Genomic DNA, 20,294 nt, shown 5'->3' with positions numbered 1-20,294 from the left:
GGACAGATGGAAGCCACTCCTCAGTAAAAAGGCACATGACAGCCAGCTTGGAGTTTGCCAAAAGGCACCTAAAGAACTCAGACCATGAGAAACAAGATTCTCTGGTCTGATGAAACCAAGATTGAACTCTTTGGCCTGAATATCAAGTGTCATGTCTGGATGAAACCTGGCACCATCCCTACGGTGAAGCATGGTGGTGGCAGCATCATGTCTGGAGGAAACCTGGCACCATCCCTACGGTGAAGCATGGTGGTGGCAGCATCATGCTGTATGGATATTTTTCAGCTGCAGGGACTGGGAGACAAGTCAGGACAGAGGGAAAGATGAACGGAACAAAGTACAGAGAGATCCCTTGATGAAAACCTGCTCCAGAGCGCTCAGGACCTCAAACTGGGGCGGAGGTTCGCCTTCCAACAGGACAACGACCCGAAGCACACAGCAAAGACAGAGCATGAGTGGACAAGTCTCAATGTCCTCGAGTGGCCCAGCCAGAGCCCGGACTTGAACCTGATTGAACATCTCTGGAGAAACCTGAAAATAGCTGTCAGAGCATGAGAGGATCTGCACAGAACAATGGGAGAAACTTCCAGAATACAGGTGTGTCAGGCTTGTAGCGTCATACCCAAGAAGACTCGAGGATGTAATCGCTGCCAAAGGTGCTTCAACAAAGTACTGAGTAAAGGGTCTGAATACTTGTGTAAATGTGATCAGTTTTTTATAGATATATACATTTGCTAAATAACAGTTTTTGCTTTGTCATTATGGGTTGTGTAGATTGACGAGGGGAAAAGACACGCTCATCCACTTTTAGAAAAAGGCTGTAACGTAAAACAAAATGTGGGAAAAAAAGTCAAGGGGTCTGAATACTTTCCGAATGCCAAGTCACTAACACACAGGGACACTGACACACACAAAGAAATGGGGAGAGGAAGAAAGAATCTCACACATACACACACACACGGAAGGATATAATGAGACCGGCTGAGTCAGAGACATACTGGAAGACTCCCCCAGAGAGGATCATGGGTAGCCTGTCTGTAAAAAAGCTCTGAATGGATGTGATGGACAATAACAAGGGCCTTTTACAATCCATCCCATCACACCGGAAGACTCCCTCAGAGAGGATCCTGGGTAAATAACAACATCCCCAGACATCTGTCTTTTTAATTGGGAAAGGATCCCCTACTTCTAAAGTGATTTACTCTAACAGTAAGCAATACAACACATACACTACATGACCAACGGTATGTGGGCACCTGCTCGTACAACATCTCATTCCAAAATCATGGTCATTAATACGGAGTTGGCCCCGCCCCTTTGCTGCTATAACAGCCTCCACTCTTCTGGGAAGGCTTTCCACTAGATGTTGGAACATTGCTGCTATACCAGCCTCCACTCTTCTGGGAAGGCTTTCCACTAGATGTTGGAACATTGCTGCTATAACAGCCTCCACTCTTCTGGGAAGGCTTTCCACTAGATGTTGGAACATTGCTGCAGGGGGACTTGCTTCCATTCAACCACAAGAGCATTAGTGAGGTCGGGTACTGATTGTTGGGCGATTAGGCCTGGCTCGCAGTCAGCGTTCTAATTCATCACGAAGGTGTTCGATTTGGTTGAGGTCAGGGTTCTGTGCAGGTCAGTCAAGTTCTTCCACACTGATCTTGACAAACCATTTCTGTATGGACCTCACTTTGTGCACGGGGGGCATTGTCATGTTGAAACAGGAAAGGGCCTTCCCCAAACTGTTGCCACAATGTTGGAAGCACAGAATCTTCTAGAATGTCATTGTATGCTGTAGCGTTAAGATTTGCCTTCACTGGAACTAAGGGGCCCGAACCACGAAAAACTCCACCAAACTTTACAGTTGGCACTATGCATTAAGCCGGTAGCGTTATCCTGGCACTCGCCAAACCCAGATTTGTCCGTCGGACTGCCTGATGTTGAAGCAGGATTCATCACTCCAGAGAACTATGTGCTCGATTTTATACACTCGTTAGCAACGGCTGTGGCTGAATTAGCTGAATCCACTCATTTGATGGGGTGTCCACATACTTTTCTATATAAATTGTAGGCCTAAAGGGCAAATAACCAATTTCACACCATGTTTCATGCTAACAGATGCATTTTATTTTGTTATTTCCAGGGCAACATATTGGTTAGCAAAGCCTTCGCCGTTTTCTCCTCAAACTTTAAAATATCCTTTTTGTTTTACAAAACAATGGTCTCTTGAGGATGCTTTAGGCTGACACCTGGGCCTGCATGACTATCAACAAGAGTCCTGGTGCAAAGACCTGGTGACACTGACCAAGGTTCAACTCAGGCTGCATTCTGTTCTGGTTCTCACAGAGAGAGAATGTCTCTTCAGGCTGACACACACACACACGGGGTAGAGGAAGGGAGAGTCTAAAAATACACTGTCCCATCCCCAGCCCGGAGAGAGGAGGAGGAGGAGCCAGCTCCCATCCCCAGCACGGAGAGAGGAGGAGGAGCCAGCTCCCATCCCCAGCACGGAGAGAGGAGGAGGAGGAGCCAGCTCCCCGGTCCTCTCTTTAAAGGGAAGTGGTGAAGGGAAACATGGTGCTCTTTCAAATCAAAATGTATTTATATAGCCCTTCTTACATCCCTCCCCTTCTTCTCCTGCCTGCTCTACATGTAACCATCAGCCTTTCCTGGGGTCGACCCCGTCATGCAGCCCAAATAGAGCCCTATTCCCTATATAGTACACTACTTTAGACCAGAGCCCTATTCCCTATATCGTACACTACTTTAGACCAGAGCCCTATTCCCTATATCGTGCAATACTTTAGACCAGAGCCCTATTCCCTATATCGTGCACTACTTTAGACCAGAGCCCTATTCCCTATATCGTGCACTACTTTAGACCAGAGCCCTATTCCCTATATCGTGCACTACTTTAGACCAGAGCCCTATTCCCTACATTGTGCACTACTTTAGACCAGAGCCCTATTCCCTATATCGTGCACTGCTTTAGACCAGAGCCCTATTCCCTATATAGTGCACTACTTTAGACCAGAGCCCTATTCCTTATATAGTGCACTACTTTAGACCAGAGCCCTATTCCCTATATAGTGGTACTACTATAGACCAGAGCCCTATTCCCTATATAGTGCACTACTTTAGACCAGAGCCCTATTCCCTATATAGTGCACTACTTTAGACCAGAGCCCTATTCCCTATATAGTGCATTACTTTAGACCAGAGCCCTATTCCCTATATAGTGCACTACTTTAGACCAGAGCTCTATTCCCTATATAGTGCACTACTATAGACCAGGGCCCTATTCCCTATATAGTGCACTACTTTAGACCAAAGCCCTATTCCCTATATAGTGCACTACTTTAGACCTGAGCCCTATTCCCTATATAGTGCACTACTTTAAACCAGAGCTCTATTCCCTATATAGTGCACTACTATAGACCAGAGCCCTTTGGACCCTGGTGATAAAGTAGCGCACTATAAAGAGAGTAGGGTGCCATTTGGGGGACAACCCCACTGAACACAGGCCAGAGGTGGGGTATCCAAGTGGGCCCTACCCTGATTGGATGGGTGATAGGCCTGCAGAGTGGAGCTGGTCTGACTCACGCTCCTACACGTGTCCAGTATGAAATTAGAAAACAGCCACGGGCGCATTTGACATTTTATCCTCCCAGTTAAGTTACTGTACAGCGTTGAGACTCGGGCTGTGGTTTCCCAGGATGCCATCACGGTAAGATCTGTCTGTCTGGCTACGGAGGGAAGCACCACTGTGGTCGTTCCTACCAGGGGGCGTAGAGTGGAGTCTGCACCATATACTCTCACTAGTGGGGTCCCCCAGGGCTCGGTTCTAGGCCCTCTCCTCTTCTCTCTATACCAAGTCACTGCTCCTCTCACGGTCTCTCCGATCATTGCTATGCATTGACAATCAGCTACTCTTCCACATTTACTCAATATTATTTATTTATTTTAATTATTTCTCTCAAAACCCTTTGTATGTTGTCCAATAGAATAATCTGTACTCTTTACTAATGTGCCCCCAAAAAAATATAAAAATATTTTAGGGACCCCACTGCAGTTTCCCTGCGACAACACTAGGGGTCGCCACCCCACCTTTGAATACCACTGCTCTATAACATCAGCAGAGTGACATACCACTGCTCTATAACATCAGCAGAGTGACATACCACTGCTCTATAACATCAGCAGAGTGACATACCACTGCTCTATAACATCAGCAGAGTGACATACCACTGCTCTATAACATCAGTAGAGTGACATACCACTGCTCTATAACATCAGCAGAGTGACATACCACTGCTCTATAACATCAGCAGAGTGACATACCACTGCTCTATAACATCAGTAGAGTGACATACCACTGCTCTATAACATCAGCAGAGTGACATACCACTGCTCTATAACATCAGCAGAGTGACATACCACCGCTCTATAACAGAGTGACATACCACTGCTCTATAACATCAGCAGAGTGACATACCACTGCTCTATAACATCAGCAGTGTGACATACCACTGCTCTATAACATCAGCAGAGTGACATACCACCGCTCTATAACAGAGTGACATACCACTGCTCTATAACATCAGCAGAGTGACATACCACTGCTCTATAACATCAGCAGAGTGACATACCACTGCTCTATAACATCAGTAGAGTGACATACCACTGCTCTATAACATCAGCAGAGTGACATACCACTGCTCTATAACATCAGCAGAGTGACATACCACTGCTCTATAACATCAGTAGAGTGACATACCACTGCTCTATAACATCAGCAGAGTGACATACCACTGCTCTATAACATCAGCAGAGTGACATACCACCGCTCTATAACAGAGTGACATACCACTGCTCTATAACATCAGCAGAGTGACATACCACTGCTCTATAACATCAGCAGTGTGACATACCACTGCTCTATAACATCAGCAGAGTGACATACCACCGCTCTATAACAGAGTGACATACCACTGCTCTATAACATCAGCAGAGTGACATACCACTGCTCTATAACATCAGCAGTGTGACATACCACTGCTCTATAACATCAGCAGTGACATACCACTGCTCTATAACATCAGCAGAGTGACATACCACTGCTCTATAACATCAGCAGAGTGACATACCACTGCTCTATAACATCAGCAGAGTGACATACCACTGCTCTATAACATCAGCAGAGTGACATACCACTGCTCTATAACATCAGCAGAGTGACATACCACTGCTCTATAACATCAGCAGAGTGACATACCACTGCTCTATAACATCAGCAGAGTGACATACCACTGCTCTATAACATCAGCAGAGTGACATACCACTGCTCTATAACATCAGCAGAGTGACATACCACTGCTCTATAACATCAGCAGAGTGACATACCACTGCTCTATAACATCAGCAGAGTGACATACCACTGCTCTATAACATCAGCAGAGTGACATACCACTGCTCTATAACATCAGCAGAGTGACATACCACTGCTCTATAACATCAGCAGAGTGACATACCACTGCTCTATAACATCAGCAGAGTGACATACCACTGCTCTATAACATCAGCAGAGTGACATACCACTGCTCTATAACATCAGTAGAGTGACATACCACTGCTCTATAACATCAGCAGAGTGACATACCACTGCTCTATAACATCAGCAGAGTGACATACCACTGCTCTATAACATCAGCAGAGTGACATACCACTGCTCTATAACATCAGCAGAGTGACATACCACTGCTCTATAACATCAGCAGAGTGACATACCACCGCTCTATAACAGAGTGACATACCACTGCTCTATAACATCAGCAGAGTGACATACCACTGCTCTATAACATCAGCAGTGTGACATACCACTGCTCTATAACATCAGCAGAGTGACATACCACCGCTCTATAACAGAGTGACATACCACTGCTCTATAACATCAGCAGAGTGACATACCACTGCTCTATAACATCAGCAGAGTGACATACCACTGCTCTATAACATCAGCAGTGTGACATACCACTGCTCTATAACATCAGCAGAGTGACATACCACTGCTCTATAACATCAGCAGAGTGACATACCACTGCTCTATAACATCAGCAGAGTGACATACCACTGCTCTATAACATCAGCAGAGTGACATACCACTGCTCTATAACATCAGCAGAGTGACATACCACTGCTCTATAACATCAGCAGAGTGACATACCACTGCTCTATAACATCAGCAGAGTGACATACCACTGCTCTATAACATCAGCAGAGTGACATACCACTGCTCTATAACATCAGCAGAGTGACATACCACTGCTCTATAACATCAGCAGAGTGACATACCACTGCTCTATAACATCAGCAGAGTGACATACCACTGCTCTATAACATCAGCAGAGTGACATACCACTGCTCTATAACAGAGTGACATACCACTGCTCTATAACATCAGCAGAGTGACATACCACTGCTCTATAACATCAGCAGAGTGACATACCACTGCTCTATAACATCAGCAGAGTGACATACCACTGCTCTATAACATCAGCAGAGGGACATCAGACTTTTCCTCACACAGGAAGTGGCACAGGTCCTAACCCAGGTCCTAACCCAAGTCCTAACCCAGGTCCTAACCCAGGTCCTAACCCAGGTCCTAACCCAGGTCCTAACCCAGGTCCTAACCCAAGTCCTAACCCAGGTCCTAACCCAGGTCCTAACCCAGGTCCTAACCCAGGTCCGAACCCAGGTCCGAACCCAGGCACTTGTCATCTCCAGTTTAAACTCCCCGATGAGCCATCAAACCCCTGCAACTTATCCAGAATGTTTTATTGTATCTTTATTTAACTAGGCAATTCTCATTTTCAACGACGGCCTAGGAACAGTGGGTTAACTGGTCTAGGAACAGTGGGTTAACTGGTCTAGGAACAGTGGGTTAACTGGTCTAGGAACAGTGGGTTAACTGGTCTAGGAACAGTGGGGTTAACTGCCCAGGAACAGTGGGTTAACTGGTCTAGGAACAGTGGGTTAACTGGCCTAGGTACAGTGGGTTAACTGGTCTAGGAACAGTGGGTTAACTGGTCTAGGAACAGTGGGTTAACTGGTCTAGGAACAGTGGGTTAACTGGTCTAGGAACAGTGGGTTAACTGGTCTAGGAACAGTGGGTTAACTGCCTAGGAACAGTGGGTTAACTGGTCTAGGAACAGTGGGTTAACTGGTCTAGGAACAGTGGGTTAACTGGTCTAGGAACAGTGGGGTTAACTGCCCAGGAACAGTGGGTTAACTGGTCTAGGAACAGTGGGTTAACTGGTCTAGGAACAGTGGGTTAACTGGTCTAGGAACAGTGGGTTAACTGGTCTAGGAACAGTGGGTTAACTGGTCTAGGAACAGTGGGTTAACTGGTCTAGGAACAGTGGGTTAACTGGTCTAGGAACAGTGGGTTAACTGGTCTAGGAACAGTGGGTTAACTGGTCTAGGAACAGTGGGTTAACTGGTCTAGGAACAGTGGGTTAACTGCCTAGGAACAGTGGGTTAACTGGTCTAGGAACAGTGGGTTAACTGGTCTAGGAACAGTGGGTTAACTGGTCTAGGAACAGTGGGTTAACTGGTCTAGGAACAGTGGGTTAACTGGTCTAGGAACAGTGGGTTAACTGGTCTAGGAACAGTGGGTTAACTGGTCTAGGAACAGTGGGTTAACTGGTCTAGGAACAGTGGGTTAACTGGTCTAGGAACAGTGGGTTAACTGGTCTAGGAACAGTGGGTTAACTGGTCTAGGAACAGTGGGTTAACTGGTCTAGGAACAGTGGGTTAACTGGTCTAGGAACAGTGGGTTAACTGGTCTAGGAACAGTGGGTTAACTGCCCAGGAACAGTGGGTTAACTGGTCTAGGAACAGTGGGGTTAACTGCCCAGGAACAGTGGGTTAACTGGTCTAGGAACAGTGGGTTAACTGCCTAGGAACAGTGGGTTAACTGGTCTAGGAACAGTGGGTTAACTGGTCTAGGAACAGTGGGTAACTGGTCTAGGAACAGTGGGGTTAACTGCCCAGGAACAGTGGGTTAACTGGTCTAGGAACAGTGGGTTAACTGGTCTAGGAACAGTGGGTTAACTGGTCTAGGAACAGTGGGTTAACTGGTCTAGGAACAGTGGGTTAACTGGTCTAGGAACAGTGGGTTAACTGGTCTAGGAACAGTGGGTTAACTGGTCTAGGAACAGTGGGTTAACTGGTCTAGGAACAGTGGGTTAACTGGTCTAGGAACAGTGGGGTTAACTGCCCAGGAACAGTGGGTTAACTGGTCTAGGAACAGTGGGTTAACTGGTCTAGGAACAGTGGGTTAACTGGTCTAGGAACAGTGGGTTAACTGGTCTAGGAACAGTGGGTTAACTGGTCTAGGAACAGTGGGTTAACTGGTCTAGGAACAGTGGGTTAACTGGTCTAGGAACAGTGGGTTAACTGGTCTAGGAACAGTGGGTTAACTGGTCTAGGAACAGTGGGTTAACTGGTCTAGGAACAGTGGGTTAACTGGTCTAGGAACAGTGGGTTAACTGGTCTAGGAACAGTGGGTTAACTGGTCTAGGAACAGTGGGTTAACTGGTCTAGGAACAGTGGGTTAACTGCCTTGTTCAGGGGCAGAACAACAGATTTTTACCTTGTCAGCTCAGGGATTTGATCCAGCAACCTTTCAGGATACTGGCACAACGCTCTAACCACGAGGTGACCTGACACCCCATAATGAATGACACAGCCCGCCTGGTCGTTCAACCTTCCTAAATCCTCCCGTGTCACCTCGCTCCTCCGCACACTCCACTGGCTTCCAGTCGAAGCTCGAATCATCTTCAACACCATGGTGTTTACCTACGGAGGAGCAAGAGGAACTGCCCCTCCCTACCTTCAGGCTATGATCAAACCCTACACCCCAACCTGAGCACTCCGTCCTGCCACCTCTGGGCTCTAACTACCTTCAGGCTATGATCAAACCCTACACCCGAACCTGAGCACTCCATCCTGCCACCTCTGGGCTCTTGGCCCTAACTACCTTCAGGCTATGATCAAACCCTACACCCCAACCTGAGCACTCTGTCCTGCCACCTCTGGGCTCTTGGCCCTAACTACCTTCAGGCTATGATCAAACCCTACACCCCAACCTGAGCACTCTGTCCTGCCACCTCTGGGCTCTAACTACCTTCAGGCTATGATCAAACCCTACACCCCAACCTGAGCACTCCGTCCTGCCACCTCTGGGCTCTTGGCCCTAACTACCTTCAGGCTATGATCAAACCCTACACCCCAACCTGAGCACTCCGTCCTGCCACCTCTGGGTTCTTGGCCCTAACTACCTTCAGGCTATGATCAAACCCTACACCCCAACCCGAGCACTCCGTTCCTGCCACAGCACTCCGTCCTGCCACGCCTGGTCTCTTGGGCCTCCCAACTAGGGCTGGGAAATATGGCCTAAAAATCATACCTTGCTTTTTTCAAATTTATGGGCGATTCACAAATATATATAAACACGCACAAACATCAGCTTGGTTCACAAGTTTCTAAACCAGCTTTGGTATAGTTTCACCATAATATTTACATTGAGGAAGTGTGATCATAATCATTATATTTCCTGTAGTTCCGTTCGCCTCCATTGGTCTGTTCTGGACTTAAGACTGCGAAGAGACCTCTGGTGGCATGTCTTGTGGGGGTATGCATGTCCGAGCTGCGTGCTCTTTGTTTAAAAACAGACAGCTCGGTGCTTTCAACCTCTCACTAATACAAGTAGTGATGAAGTCAGATCCCTCCTCTACTTTGAGCCAGGAGAGATTGACATGCATATTATTAATGTTTGCTCTCTGTCTACATCCGAGGGCCAGTCGTGCTGCCCTGTTCTGAGCTAATTGCAATTCTCCAAGGCCCTGGAGGATTAGGGCCTTGGAAAAACCGCCATGCAGAGAAGATGGACGGAATCCAAACATTAAAACAGAATTGAACAATATTCAGTAAAGTTCATCATAAGACATGAACAGAATGCTTCAGTGATTCGTATTTCCTGCAACTTTCTGAACAGGCAACGAGATCCCCTGTGTGTATGTGCCGGTCTACCACTTTGTGTAGACGTTAGCAAAGATGCTAATAAAAACAGTCTTCTGGTAGATGGCAAGGCTTACACAAAAACTTTCTCATTTAAATGTTAACTACAAAGTTGCCATTTGCCTACATGGCAGAATGATATCTTGATTATTTACAAACTCTACCATCATGTGCACTACAAAAACACTGCTAAACAACAGCCTCTGTAACTGTTTTAAAGTCACCATTGGCCTCATGGTGAATCTCTGAGCGGTTTCCTTCCTCTCCGGCAACTTAGTTAGAAAGGACGTCTGTATCTTTGTATTGACTGGGTGTATTGATACACCATCCAGAGTGTAATTAATAAATTCACAATTCTCAAAGGGATATTCAAAAAAGAATTATCCCCATCTAACAAGCTCCCTGGTCTTTGTGGTTGAATCTGTGTTTGAAAAACACATAATTGTATGTGTGGGGTACAGAGATGAGGTAGTCATTCAGAAATTATGTTAAACACTATTGTACACAGTGAGTACATGCAACTTGTGACTCAATACGATTCTAATACATCTGTAAAGACTTGTAAAAAAACATAATTCCACTTTGGCATTACTATACGGGTTATTGTGTGTGTAGTCCAGTAAACTAAATCTAAATGTTATGGATTTTAAATTCTGGGTGTAACAACAAAAGGTGATAAAACTGAAGTGGTGTGAAAACTTTAAGGGGACTGACTGTATTTGACAGATGCTTTACACTTTTAAATAAGCCGGTCAAGTGACGCGAATGTAGCTAGCTAGCGCTAGCGTATGAAGCTAGCACCTCTCTGTAGGCTAGCTAGCTAACCAGACAAACCAACAATAATAAATAAAACTGAACACTAATGACATTCTAAAATACTATTTTCATATTATAAACAAAAACACTACACTACTTTTAGACGTATAAAACAGGTTTTCAAACGAGAAAGAAGTGTCAGGTTTGCTCTCTGTTAGCTAGCTAGGTTTAGCATTAGCAAAGAACAGGAAAACCGTTCAAAACTGACAGTGCGGCCTACCTCTTCCCGGCAAAGCCTGGGACTTTCCTACTCAGATTGGCCCCCAAGACCTGCAAGCATTTTGGGCGAACCTTTTGACTTTTCCCACTGCCCTTGTAACATTAAACTTCGAAGACAGGGGTAGGATATTTGTGAATGATGGGTTTGTACTCCATCCCGATTTACTTTTGTAATCATTGCAAGCTATCTGGCGCTAGTTTTCAGGCGAGAGTTTGAGTTACTCACCCTGTCTATTTTTGCTGGGATTTCTCTCCAGGGGATATCCAGACCAAACTAGGGCAGGGATTGATAATATTTCTGAGCTTGCAACTGTATTTCAGTCAGCGTTAATATTCAATTCTAGTTGTCCCTCTTGAGAAAACGCCTTGCTTTTTCTCTTTCAGCCTCTGTGTAATGATAGCGGTACCTTCTCTTCTTCTTCGTGTTGGTCTGACAGACTAGAGGCTTTGTTAAGTATTACTGCCTTTCACAGGTCGGAGTGTGAATTGCACGTTTTGTTCAAATCAAATCAAATTGTATCGGTCACATACACATATTTAGCAGATGTTATTGCAGGTGTAGCGAAAGGATTGTGTTCCTAGCTCCAGCAGTGCCGTAGTATCCCCTTCACAAAAAACGATAAAGGGGAATGGGATTTTCTATTTTATTGCACCACAATCTAACCCTACCACATGAGGCTGCTGAGGGGAGGATGGCTACTTCGGCTACTACTAGATCCTACAAAAGGATTACGGCCTGGGGGGCTGGAACCCCTTCTCTCATAACCCCATGTAGTTCTTCTGCACTAAAAGCTCTGACGCCCAATAAGTTATCTGCTGCTGATACCAGATCAACCTTCTGCGATTTCCATTCCATCTGTGTGGTACAATTAATGACCATAGAAATAAAAACTCAAGAAATCATACCTTACTAAAACTCATTCTCTCTGTCTCTCTCTCTCTCTTCAGGCCTACTCACTGACGGGCTCCCAGGGGAATCACTCACCCTTGGGCTATCCTCTAGTCTCTTCACTGCCTCAGCATAGGAAACTTTCTTCCCCACTCGAAACTGGCAATCTCAACCTGTCTGTGTCTCACAGGGCACTTCGCATCCCCATCTTCAGTTAACACACAGTGCTTTTTTCTATACCAACTCTATCCCAACTTTACACTCCCTCTGACCATGCCCTCCTGCACATCTCCCTTTTACACAATGCTGCAACATGTCTGAATCCTTGGCACCTAAAGCACCGTAGCGGGTTCGTAACATGGGCCCTCAAAGAATATCAAATATAACCTAACCTGACCTTATCAGGTGGAAACTCTGTGTCAAAGCTAACAAAACAGACAGGGAATTGCCACCGGGGCTACATCTCATCAAACGGCGGGCGTCACAAATACCAGCAATATTATTTCTTTCCATTTGATCCACCCCACTGATCACTCCTTTGAGCCGCGCCTTGCTCCGGATTGCAAAGCACGACACAGGTTGAGCCCTGAGACGCGTGACAGAGAGCGCCTGCAGCCTCTGGGCGAAGGATGCAGAAAAACAATAAACACAATTACACTTTTCAAAACTTTGACAGATTTAACCACTGCCAGTTTGTTTTTCAACCAGCTTGACACGACATACACCACATGGCCAAAAGTATGTGGACACCTGCTCGTACAACATCTCATTCAAAATCATGGGCATTAATATGAAGTTGGTCCCCCCTTTACTACTATAACAGCCTCCGTTCTTCTGGGAAGGCTTTCCACTAGATGTTGGAACATTGCTGCTATAACAGCCTCCACTCTTCTGGGAAGGCTTTCCACTAGATGTTGGAACATTGCTGCTGTAACAGCCTCCACTCTTCTGGGAAGGCTTTCCACTAGATGTTGGAACATTGCTGTGGGGGGACTTGCTTCCATTCAGCCAGAAGAGCATTAGTGAGGTCGGGCACTGATGTTGGGCGGTTAGGCCTGGCTCGCAGTCAGCGTTCTAATTCATCACGAAGGTCAGGGCTCTGTGCAGGTCAGTCAAGTTCTTTCACACTGATCTCGACAAACCATTTCTGTATGGACCTCGCTTTGTGCACGGGGGCCTTGTCATCGTGAAACAGGAAAGGGCTTTCCCCATTTCCACAAAGTTGGAAGCACAGAATCGTCTAGAATGAAAATTTATGCTGTAGCGTTAAGATGTCCCTTCACTGGAACTAAGGGGGCTAGCCCGAACCATGAAAAACAGCCCCAGACCATTTTTCCTGTTCCACCTAACTTTACAGTTGACATTGGGGCAGGTAGCGTTCCAAAGCCAGATTCATCCGCCAGACTGCCAGATAGTGAAACGTGATCCATCACTCCAGAGAACACATTTCCACTGCTCCAGAGTCCAATGGCAACGATCTTTACAACACTCCAGTCAATGCTTGGCATTGCGCAAGGTGATCTTAGGCTTGTGTGCAGCTGCTTGGCCATGGAAACCACTTTTCATAAAGCTCCCAACGAATAGTTATTAACTGACGTTGCTTCCAGAGGCAGTTTGGAACTCAGTAGTGAGTGTTGCAACCAAGGACAGATGATTTTTAGGTGCTACGCGGTTCAGCACTCAGCGGTCCCATTCTGTGCGTTTGTGTGGCCTACCACTTCGTGGCTGAGCCATTGTTGCTCCTAGACATTTCCATTTCACAATAACAGCACTTAGAGTTGACCGGGGCAGCTCTAGCAGGGCAGATTTTTGAAAAAAACGAACTTGTTGGAAAGATGGCATCCTTTAAACGGTGCCAAGTTGAAAGTCACTGAACTCTTCAGTAAGGCCATTCTACTGTCAATGTTTGTCTATGGAGATCGCATGGCTGTGTGCTCGATTTTATACACCTGTCAGCAATGGGTGTGGCTGTAATCGGGCAGGCTTAACTTCAGAGCAAACCACTAGTGCCATTTAGACATTCTCAAGATTCTCAGATACATCTAAAAGGATGTTTACTTGGATTGTACTCAGGAGAAGTTTATTTGTACTCAGGAGAAGTTTCTCTGTACTCAGGAGAAGTTTCTCTGTACTCAGGAGAAGTTTCTCTGTACTCAGGAGACAAAGGTTTGTAGTCAGGAGAAGTTTCTCTGTACTCAGGAGACAAAGGTTTGTAGTCAGGAGAAGTTTCTCTGTACTCAGGAGAAGTTTCTCTGTACTCAGGAGAAGTTTCTCTGTACTCAGGAGAAGTTTCTCTGTACTCAGGAGACAAAGGTTTGTAGTCAGGAGAAGTTTCTCTGTACTCAGGAGAAGTTTCTCTGTACTCAGGAGACAAAGGTTTGTAGTCAGGAGAAGTTTCTCTGTACTCAGGAGACAAAGGTTTGTAGTCAGGAGAAGTTTCTCTGTACTCAGGAGAAGTTTCTCTGTACTCAGGAGACAAAGGTTTGTAGTTAGCCCCCTGTTTCGCCTTTGTCGCGTCGTCTCACTTCCTCTACCGACTTCTCTCTTCTGCATTACCTTCTCACCACCATCTTAAATTGGAATGGAGAGGAGGGAAAATGTGCGGCCATTAACAACTCGCTGCTCCTCCTGCTGCTGCTCCTCCTGCTGCTGCTCCTCCTGCTGCTCCTCCTGCTGCTGCTCCTGCTGCTGCTCCTGCTGCATCTGCTCCTGCTGCTGCTGCTCCTGCTGCTGCTCCTGCTGCATCTGCTCCTGCTGCTGCTGCTCCTGCTGCTCCTCCTGCTGCTCCTCCTGCTGCTCCTCCTGCTGCTGCTCCCCTCTCCTGCTGCTGATCCCCTCTCCTGCTGCTGCTCCCCTCTCCTGCTGCATCTGCTCCTGCTGCTGCTCCTGCTGCTGCTCCTCCTGCTGCTCCTCCTGCTGCTCCTCCTGCTGCTGCTCCTCCTGCTGCTCCTCCTGCTGCTGCTCCTGCTGCATCTGCTGCTCCCCTCTCCTGCTGCTGCTCCCCTCTCCTGCTGCTGCTCCCCTCTCCTGCTGCTCCCCTCTCCTGCTGCTGCTCCTCCTGCTGCTGCTCCTGCTGCTGCTCCTCCTGCTGCTCCTCCTGCTGCTGCTCCTGCTGCTGCTCCTGCTGCATCTGCTCCTGCTGCTGCTGCTCCTGCTGCTGCTCCTGCTGCATCTGCTCCTGCTGCTGCTGCTCCTGCTGCTCCTCCTGCTGCTCCTCCTGCTGCTCCTCCTGCTGCTGCTCCCCTCTCCTGCTGCTGATCCCCTCTCCTGCTGCTGCTCCCCTCTCCTGCTGCATCTGCTCCTGCTGCTGCTCCTGCTGCTGCTCCTCCTGCTGCTCCTCCTGCTGCTCCTCCTGCTGCTGCTCCTCCTGCTGCTCCTCCTGCTGCTGCTCCTGCTGCATCTGCTGCTCCCCTCTCCTGCTGCTGCTCCCCTCTCCTGCTGCTGCTCCCCTCTCCTGCTGCTCCCCTCTCCTGCTGCTGCTCCTCCTGCTGCTGCTCCTGCTGCTGCTCCTCCTGCTGCTCCTCCTGCTGCTGCTCCTCCTGCTGCTCCTCCTGCTGCTCCTCCTGCTGCTGCTCCCCTCTCCTGCTGCTGCTCCTCCTGCTGCTGCTCCTGCTGCTGCTCCTCCTGCTGCTCCTCCTGCTGCTGCTCCTCCTGCTGCTCCTCCTGCTGCTGCTCCTCCTGCTGCTCCTCCTGCTGCTGCTCCTGCTGCTGCTCCCCTCTCCTGCGGCTGCTCCTCCTGCTGCTTCTCCTGCTGCTCCTCCTGCTGCTGCTCCCCTCTCCTGCTGCTCCTCCTGCTGCTGCTCCCCTCTCCTGCTGCTGCTCCTCCTGCTGCTCCTCCTGCTGCTGCTCCTCCTGCTGCTCCTCCTGCTGCTGCTCCTCCTGCTGCTCCTCCTGCTGCTGCTCCTGCTGCTGCTCCTGCTGCATCTGCTGCTCCCCTCTCCTGCTGCTGCTCCTCCTGCTGCTGCTCCTGCTGCTACTCCTCCTGCTGCTCCTCCTGCTGCTGCTCCTCCTGCTGCTCCTCCTGCTGCTGCTCCTGCTGCTGCTCCTGCTGCACCCCTCTCCTGCTGCTCCTGCTGCTCCTCCTGCTGCTCCTCCTGCTGCTGCTCCTGCTGCTCCCACTGCTGCTGCACCTCCTGCTGCTGCTCCTGCTGCTGCTCCTGCTGCATCTGCTGCTTCTTCTGTGCTTTTTATATGGCGGTTGGCCACCAACTTTAAGGTGCATTACTACCACCAACTGGAGTGGAGTGCGGACCAGAGACAGAGAAGGTCTGAATCCTTCCCATTGTTCTCATCTCCTTAAGGCAACGATATAAATCATTACATACGACTATCTCCTGAAGATTTCCCCAGCAGTTCACTTAAAGCTCTTCAACATCATTACTCCTTAAAATATAATAACTATCTCTCCCCTTTTCCCCCCTCCCATATTGCTGGCACTAAAATAGAATGTGTTCCTTTGTCTCCATCTCCTCTGGTTAGCGATGACACCTCCCAGTCGGATGCTTTCCCACCAGTGAACTGTTAAGCCTGGTGTGTCCAAACATTTGTTTCCTCCGTTCCCTATCCACCTGAGAATATTCCTGTCGTCACCTTTTCCTGGATTTTATACAGGTGTCTTTCCATTGGTTTCTCCCTGTTCCACAACTCTTTCCATTGGCTTCTCCCTGTTCCACAACTCATTCCATTTGTTTCTCCCTGTTCCACAACTCTTTCCATTGGTTGCTCCCTGTTCTACAACTCTTTCCATTAGTTTCTCCCTGTTCCACAACGCTTTCCATTGGTTGCTCCCTGTTCCACAACTCGTTCCATTAGTTTCTCCCTGTTCTACAACTCTTTCCATTGGTGTCTCCCTGTTCTACAACTCTTTCCATTGGTTTCTCCCTGTTCCACAACTCGTTCCATTTGTTTCTCCCTGTTCCACAACTCTTTCCATTGGTTTCTCCCTGTTCCACAACTCTTTCCATTGGTGTCTCCCTGTTCCACAACTCTTTCCATTGGTGTCTCCCTGTTCCACAACTCTTTCCATTGGTTTCTCCCTGTTCTACAACTCTTTCCATTGGTGTCTCCCTGTTCCACAACTCTTTCCATTGGTTGCTCCCTGTTCTACAACTCTTTCCATTGGTGTCTCCCTGTTCCACAACTCTTTCCATTGGTTTCTCCCTGTTCTACAACTCTTTCCATTGGTGTCTCCCTGTTCCACAACTCTTTCCATTGGTTTCTCCCTGTTCTACAACTCTTTCCATTGGTGTCTCCCTGTTCCACAACTCTTTCCATTGGTTTCTCCCTGTTCTACAACTCTTTCCATTGGTGTCTCCCTGTTCCACAACTCTTTCCATTGGTTGCTCCCTGTTCTACAACTCTTTCCATTGGTGTCTCCCTGTTCCACAACTCTTTCCATTGGTTGCTCCCTGTTCTACAACTCGTTCCATTGGTTTCTCCCTGTTCCACAACTCTTTCCATTGGTTGCTCCCTGTTCTACAACTCTTTCCATTGGTTTCTCCCTGTTCCACAACTCTTTCCATTGGTTTCTCCCTGTTCTACAACTCTTTCCATTGGTGTCTCCCTGTTCCACAACTCTTTCCATTGGTTGCTCCCTGTTCTACAACTCGTTCCATTGGTTTCTCCCTGTTCCACAACTCTTTCCATTGGTTGCTCCCTGTTCTACAACTCTTTCCATTGGTTTCTCCCTGTTCCACAACTCTTTCCATTGGTTTCTCCCTGTTCCACAACTCTTTCCATTGGTTTCTCCCTGTTCCACAACTCTTTCCATTGGTTTCTCCCTGTTCCACAACTCGTTCCATTGGTTTCTCCCTGTTCTACAACTCTTTCCATTGGTTTCTCCCTGTTCCACAACTCTTTCCATTGGTTTCTCCCTGTTCCACAACTCGTTCCATTGGTTTCTCCCTGTTCCACAACTCTTTCCATTGGTTTCTCCCTGTTCCACAACTCTTTCCATTGGTTTCTCCCTGTTCCACAACTCTTTCCATTGGTTTCTCCCTGTTCCACAACTCGTTCCATTGGTTTCTCCCTGTTCCACAACTCTTTCCATTGGTTTCTCCCTGTTCCACAACTCTTTCCATTGGTTTCTCCCTGTTCCACAACTCTTTCCATTGGTTTCTCCCTGTTCCACAACTCTTTCCATTGGTTTCTCCCTGTTCCACAACTCTTTCCATTGGTGTCTCCCTGTTCCACAACTCTTTCCATTGGTTTCTCCCTGTTCCACAACTCTTTCCATTGGTTTCTCCCTGTTCCACAACTCTTTCCATTGGTTTCTCCCTGTTCTACAACTCGTTCCATTGGTTTCTCCCTGTTCCACAACTCTTTCCATTGGTTTCTCCCTGTTCCACAACTCTTTCCATTGGTTTCTCCCTGTTCCACAACTCTTTCCATTGGTTTCTCCCTGTTCTACAACTCTTTCCATTGGTTGCTCCCTGTTCCACAACTCTTTCCATTGGTTTCTCCCTGTTCCACAACTCTTTCCATTGGTTTCTCCCTGTTCTACAACTCTTTCCATTGGTTTCTCCCTGTTCCACAACTCTTTCCATTGGTTTCTCCCTGTTCTACAACTCTTTCCATTGGTTGCTCCCTGTTCCACAACTCTTTCCATTGGTTTCTCCCTGTTCCACAACTCTTTCCATTGGTTGCTCCCTGTTCCACAACTCTTTCCATTGGTTTCTCCCTGTTCCACAACTCTTTCCATTGGTTGCTCCCTGTTCCACAACTCTTTCCATTGGTTTCTCCCTGTTCCACAACTCTTTCCATTGGTTTCTCCCTGTTCCACAACTCTTTCCATTGGTTTCTCCCTGTTCCACAACTCTTTCCATTGGTTTCTCCCTGTTCCACAACTCTTTCCATTGGTTTCTCCCTGTTCCACAACTCGTTCCATTGGTTTCTCCCTGTTCCACAACTCGTTCCATTGGTTTCTCCCTGTTCCACAACTCTTTCCATTGGTTTCTCCCTGTTCCACAACTCTTTCCATTGGTTTCTCCCTGTTCCACAACTCTTTCCATTGGTTTCTCCCTGTTCCACAACTCTTTCCATTGGTTTCTCCCTGTTCTACAACTCTTTCCATTGGTGTCTCCCTGTTCTACAACTCTTTCCATTAGTTTCTCCCTGTTCCACAACTCTTTCCATTGGTTTCTCCCTGTTCTACAACTCTTTCCATTAGTTTCTCCCTGTTCCACAACTCTTTCCATTGGTTTCTCCCTGTTCCACAACTCTTTCCATTGGTTTCTCCCTGTTCCACAACTCTTTCCATTGGTTTCTCCCTGTTCCACAACTCTTTCCATTGGTTTCTCCCTGTTCCACAACTCTTTCCATTGGTTTCTCCCTGTTCCACAACTCTTTCCATTGGTTTCTCCCTGTTCCACAACTCTTTCCATTGGTTTCTCCCTGTTCCACAACTCTTTCCATTGGTTTCTCCCTGTTCCACAACTCTTTCCATTGGTTTCTCCCTGTTCCACAACTCTTTCCATTGGTTTCTCCCTGTTCCACAACTCTTTCCATTGGTTGCTCCCTGTTCTACAACTCTTTCCATTGGTTTCTCCCTGTTCCACAACTCTTTCCATTGGTTTCTCCCTGTTCCACAACTCTTTCCATTAGTTTCTCCCTGTTCCACAACTCGTTCCATTAGTTTCTCCCTGTTCCACAACTCGTTCCATTGGTTTCTCCCTGTTCCACAACTCTTTCCATTGGTTTCTCCCTGTTCCACAACTCTTTCCATTGGTTTCTCCCTGTTCCACAACTCTTTCCATTGGTTTCTCCCTGTTCTACAACTCTTTCCATTGGTGTCTCCCTGTTCCACAACTCTTTCCATTGGTTGCTCCCTGTTCTACAACTCTTTCCATTGGTTTCTCCCTGTTCCACAACTCTTTCCATTGGTTTCTCCCTGTTCCACAACTCTTTCCATTAGTTTCTCCCTGTTCCACAACTCGTTCCATTAGTTTCTCCCTGTTCCACAACTCGTTCCATTGGTTTCTCCCTGTTCCACAACTCTTTCCATTGGTTTCTCCCTGTTCCACAACTCTTTCCATTGGTTTCTCCCTGTTCCACAACTCTTTCCATTGGTTTCTCCCTGTTCTACAACTCTTTCCATTGGTGTCTCCCTGTTCCACAACTCTTTCCATTGGTTGCTCCCTGTTCTACAACTCTTTCCATTAGTTTCTCCCTGTTCCACAACTCGTTCCATTAGTTTCTCCCTGTTCCACAACTCGTTCCATTGGTTTCTCCCTGTTCCACAACTCTTTCCATTGGTTTCTCCCTGTTCCACAACTCTTTCCATTGGTTTCTC

The 20,294-nt window shown here is 47.4% G+C and overlaps 1 protein-coding gene across 2 annotated transcripts in view; it reads right to left on the bottom strand.

Annotated features, from left to right (window-relative positions):
- The window catches only part of LOC109883097 (CCR4-NOT transcription complex subunit 4), a 54,627-nt gene extending 43,072 nt beyond the window's left edge, over nt 1-11,555 (bottom strand). Inside the window, exon 1 of one of the 2 annotated variants that reach the window (XM_031815425.1) lies at nt 11,342-11,555. The gene's annotated coding sequence lies outside the window, so the exon portion shown is untranslated. The remainder of the gene's footprint in view (nt 1-11,341) is intronic. The other variant, XM_031815424.1, reaches the window with a different exon arrangement.
- Nucleotides 11,556-20,294: the final 8,739 nt, after the last annotated feature.

This window comes from Oncorhynchus kisutch, unplaced genomic scaffold (genome assembly GCF_002021735.2).
Source record: "Oncorhynchus kisutch isolate 150728-3 unplaced genomic scaffold, Okis_V2 Okis09a-Okis19a_hom, whole genome shotgun sequence".
Lineage (NCBI taxonomy): Eukaryota > Metazoa > Chordata > Actinopteri > Salmoniformes > Salmonidae > Oncorhynchus > Oncorhynchus kisutch.
The sequence above is the reverse complement of the archived record's forward strand: the minus strand, read 5'-3'. Positions and strand labels throughout refer to the sequence as shown.